We start from the raw sequence: 5,608 nt of genomic DNA on the forward strand, positions 1-5,608 counted from the left end.
CCCAGTTTTGCAGACAAGAACAAAATTGCCTCATTAATAAGGTATCCAGGCCTGTGGGCCCTGGGGTTATTCCTACACTTCACTAGGTTTAGCAGTCTGGATCCAAATTGCTCTTCCCCTTCCGGATACGTTAGCCCCATCTCTGCACTTAGCAGTCCTTCTTCCTGGAACAGCATTCCTGTGGCCAAGGAAGCAAAGCCCTCCTGGTGACTCATCCTCACAGCCAGGGATTTCACCTCCAGGATGCATCTGTCTCTGCCTTGACAGGAAGTATCAAGAGAACACCACTGCACTCCCACCTACCCACCCTCCACTCCCAGAGCCCCGCAGTCACTTCTTGATCTGCGAGGGTCTACCTCACAAGTATCATTAGTACCCACCTGGATAAGTAGCATGAGTAGTCGTCAGGAGGGCCAGATGATCTTTGACAATCCCCCCTTCCAAACGTCTCAGGTACGGCCTCTGGCAGCAGCGTACCTCCTTGGTATGCCATGTCGGATGACAGGTTAGGTGCCTCTTGTCCACCTCAGAAGAGAGTCACCAGCACCTTCTACCCTACTTTTCCTCCTAGGAGTGGTGCTGTGATCTCCCCAGCTGGTGGTACATGGACTTTCCTCCACCACCTTTGGGGCAATTCCTCATGGCCTCGTTGCCAGGGCAGCAAAATGACTTCCATCACCAGTGCGTGGTGTGGGTTTGGAAGTGGGGATGGAGCACTTGCTGCTGCAGAGGTAACGTAGCCAGTGTCCTCTGTCTGCAGAGCCACATCCTCCTCCCCTGGTGGGTGTGACAGATGTCCTTCTGTAGCTAGATAGCCTCCTCGGCCTTGGATTTCTTCCATATGAAACACTCTTAGGAATTCCTCATGGGCACGGATGCTCCTCAGCCGCCACCTCCTCCTGGTATGCTCTCCCACCTGCTTCCTGAGAAATTCCACCACGGGCACCCTTTTTCACACTGATAGTCCCCCCACCTGGCTCTCTTGTGAGTGGAAATGCAGGCCAGCAGTCTCTGCAATCACACCAGGATCTGGGGAGTGGCATCCAGGTTAATCTACTGTCTGACACAGGTGCAGGTGCAGGAGACAGGAGCAGCGTTGGCAGTGCAATTGTGGCCTTTCCTAACCATAACTATATATTATGTCTCCCTCTACAAACTCCCCTGTTCTGGTCCTCTTTTCACTAGCTCCCCTTGGTTGCTTTTAGCCTCTGGCTTTTAAGCCCTCTCTCCTAGTGTCAGCCCTATCCCCTCGTTAAACACACAGGGGAAAGAGTCGATCACAATGGCTATCAAAGATTGTATCAAGGATTGATCAGGGAACAAAGGCTCAAAATAGCAGCCCAGAGCACTATTCCCAACTGACCCGGTAACTGAAATAAGTGAAAATACCTGAAATAATCTGAAAGAGAAAGAAAAACACAAACAAAGCCAAACACATCTCACTCACCCAAGTTTAGTCCTCTCCACTTTCTTCATTTCAGCAGGGGATCTCCTGTCTCCCCTCTCAAACGTCCCTGTTCGCTCTGTCATGTACAGCTGTAAAATCACCTCCTGACTCCTACACTCCCCTGCTTTACAGCCAAGGAACGCATAGTCATTTTTCACTACACGGGAGCTGAATGTTCAGTTTCACAGTCTCTGCTTTCCAGGAGATGTTTCTATTCTGTAGGCCAGTCTGCAGCCTGTAGGCCAACATGGAACCTTTCCATTGGCTGTATTAAAAACCTATTTTGTATGTTACAAGAACATCTTACAAGCATCCAGATCGTTCTGTTTGACAGCCCTGCCTTCATTGTTCGATTGTCATCCTCAACCTTTGTGTCAATTCCACAAATATGTGTCAGCAGTTCCTTTATTATTCACTTCCAGAGTAGTTGACTGAAAAAAGTGGAAGACTGCCATTGCCTAGTACCTATCCATTGCAGAACCTCACTAGAACCACCTCATTCACTGTATTCCTCTTAACAACTACTTGTTGAGACCTATGAATGAGCCAGTTAATAATCATTTAAACATGTGCATCTATTGAACTCTATTAATTCTAACTGTATAATGATCATCTATAATTGGTTTTAGTCAGCCTGTTGTGAGGGTACTAAGTAGAAAGTCTAACATCTGTTGCACTCTGCGCAGACATCGCAAACATCTGCTCCCTCCTGGCCTGAGCTCGTGTCCCCAAGACATGTTCCAACGCCTGGCAGTGTGCTTGAACATAAAGCAGCCGCCAGTGTGTATAGGAACAGGACACACAGACCTTAGAATGATCTGGGTTACTGGGGCGTGATTAGCATAGGACTAGCGTGAAGTGATGCCAAAGCAGCTGTTCTGAGCAATCAACAGTCACCGACATATAGGCCAAACGTTAAACGATCTCTCCTCGCTACAAATGGTTTGTACTAAGATTTACGATTGGGTAGATTAGCCACTGCGGCGAGACAATGTAACTTTTCCTCACGAATATTTATTGCAATCCCCAAAGTGTTTTCGTAGCCGCCCACTTAGGAGCGTCCCTCGTATTGTGAAGTTTATTGCATTAGGGATGGGGAACGTTCTTCATTGCAAACACCTGGGCTTTACTATGCAAAAGAATTGTCATGAATGAACAGAGATTTATTATTTTGTGCTGGCAGTACCTGACCTTCCGGCTGAAAAAGTTTTAGCCAACTAAATCAGGGGAGCAAAAGTGTACATCTGACTTAGATGATCCAATGAGCCATCATGAATAGGAATAGGGTTATTGACCTTTCATTGTACTGGTTTGTAGAATTCAGTGACCATTCAATAGGGATTTCATAATCCAATTGCGGAGAACCCAACTCTTGTCTATATATATGAGATCTCCCCTTGGCTGCACTGAAGAGGCATCTGCAGAAGCTCAGCACTAGCAGACTCTAGCAGACCACGAATCTACGTCCACCATGAAGAACAGCAGCTGTCGTTGTGTTCCTCGCTCTTGGGGCTTTTCTCCAGCTTCAGGGTGAGTAACTTTTGCTGCAGCCTGTACAGGCTCTGTTTCTGACCTCTAACCCTCGCAGGGGCTCAACGGTTAAAACCCAGCTGCACAGCTAGCGCCGTGTTGGGGGTCAAGACTTAAGTTGAGAAGAGGCTCATTTAAGAAAAAGCCATTTCTTTGGAAAGATTTACTGAGGGCGCATTATGGCTTTTACCCAAACCCAACCTGGAGAGCTGCAAACAATCACCTTGCAGTTGAATCTGGGGCAATGATGTAGTATTTAGGCGTTCTGACTGTGGGGTGCATTTGTCTACATGCTTCCATCAGCCATTCCTTTGCAGTTTTCCTTAGCCTGATTGCAAATCTCCATTTCCCACCGGGGCTGATTCCCATCTCACACATACTGCTGCTGGACTGCAGTTGAGGGTCATGGAGTTACATTACCGTAACAACTGGGGTTTAGCGTTAGGAACCTTCCCATGGTCACATTTGCAGTGAGGAAGCTCATGCGTTGTTCCTGCAGAGATGAATGTTCTTCAGTGACTTCCCACCAGCATTTCCCTTCATTGGAGTCATTGTGTTTCTGTGTTTTCATTCCAGATGCTACTGGTCAGGATGGTGAGGTGAGTCCAACTCTCAGTGTTAATTAATTGTTCCCTTCCCCTAGTGTAACATCAAAGAGCCCATTGATCTCTGGGTTAGGAAACATGCCGAGGGACTCAAGAGTATATTGGAAGCAGGCTTGACCCTGTGCTGAGTTGAGGGAGAGTGAATCCCTTGGGGGCTGAGACTCCATGTGCGTCGAGGGAATGGGATACCATCCTTTACTGTACAGGACACCCATCAATGATGGGCCCTGGGAGACTGGGAGCAACTCAGAGACAAAAGAGGGGACAGGTATCAAGAGCATGAGGGGTTTAATATCTGAGGCATCAGCTGCCTGCACATATGTTCCCTTCACTCAGCCTCTTTGTGATGCGGGTTCGGAAGAGTCTGGGGGACCAGCGGGAACGGGCAGTGTGGTTGCCCTTCTAGCTCCTGCTGCAGCAGAGGGGAATTGGGAAATCCAGTTCATCAGAGCTGAGGCGCAGGTTTAGATAGTTGTGAGCTCTGGGAGGCAGGACTATCCCTTCTGTGTTCATTAGCCACACCAGCCCACCAGGGGCGACACCAGCCGGGCCCTCATTAACACAAAGAATGGCATTTAACCAATAATGAAACATCAGCCCATGGTTTCTGGCAGTGAGTACCAGAAGCCACCTTCTGTTCTGCGCCAAGGATGTTCCACCCGGTCTGTCGGCAACTGATAACAAAAATACGGCAAAAATGCTTCTTTTGCAAAGCAGTCTGGTGAGTACAGGAAAATGGCCCATTCATAAACTAAAACCCCAAATGTGTGTAATTTGTCGCGTGCCTGACCCATCGTCTTTACCTCTTACGGGTGGGTCAACTTCCTCGTCTAATTTTTCATGTCAGTGATAAGCTTCTGGTATAATTCGCATACTGAGGCCTTGACAGATGCTTTTGCCCTCGTTGCCTGTAAGGGTTGCAGCCTTGAGTTCTGTGTCTCCGTCTTTCCTTCTAGGGAAAAACCTTGAAGTTGCTTTAAGCCAAGAAGGAGAATGCTGAATCCATCTGATCTGAGGGCTGAGGAGGAGCTGGACTCTGTCTGCTTTTAGTTCCTACCAGCAGATCCCCCATGGAGACATAGGTCTCTGCATCCTCCTCCATTTTCAGGGCCTCCTGCCACCATCGCTGACTCTACAGCTGATGTTCAATAAAGTAAACTCAGCCAAATCTTTACTTTCTGTGTATTTAACTTTCCCTCCCCCCCACACCAACTCTTTCTCCTCACGATTCCTCCCAACCCACCCAGACCCAGGAGCTGCAGAGAATGTCCATCTCTTGTTGGTGCACAGGAGCCACAGGGACCCTCTGGCCGGGTCTGTGGTGCCTTCATGCCCCTGTGCAGGCAGCCAACAATCTGCTGACCTTGCTTGGTCCTCAGCAGGATGGTATCAGCTGCCTCAATTTGAGAGAGCTAAACTGGGGAGAGGTATCCCTCTGACCCCAACCTATGAACACGCATCCCTGTCTGTCCATTTGATTGCCAGTTAACCCTTCCCTCCCGCCAGGCCAAGACTGGCCGTCGCCAAACGAGAGTTATCACACCAAACAGCTGGTGCCTGGACTTTGAAAGCAGCTGGCACAGTGTAGGGACTGGGCACCTGTGGAGCCAGAATGGCCTGGCGTTACTTGGGAATGACAGCAGAGCTGACTATGCCTGGGATGCCAGGTGGCTGTGTGAGGAGGCAAAGGAGCTTCTGAACCATATAGTTGAATGTAATAATCTCTGCTCCTCCACTTCTGGGCACGATAATGTACAAGCTTGTGCTGAGTGATTTCAAACAGGACCTTCCAAATGTCAAAGTCTTGTTCTTAGCCAGTTCCTGCCCCAGAATAAAAATGCCTCAATTCAGCAGATCATTTTGTTTTCAACTACTAATTTGACCAGCTCTAGCTGGGTGAGCCCTCATTATTTAATATTTGTAAGGTTTTTGGATGGCGAGACACAACAAACCCATTCAACTAATACACTTGGAGTGATTCTTCATCGGGCTCCTACCTTGCACATTGTAGCCCTATTTCCCCCCC

The sequence above is a fragment of the Chelonoidis abingdonii genome, chromosome 7, assembly GCF_003597395.2.
Source record: "Chelonoidis abingdonii isolate Lonesome George chromosome 7, CheloAbing_2.0, whole genome shotgun sequence".
Lineage (NCBI taxonomy): Eukaryota > Metazoa > Chordata > Testudines > Testudinidae > Chelonoidis > Chelonoidis abingdonii.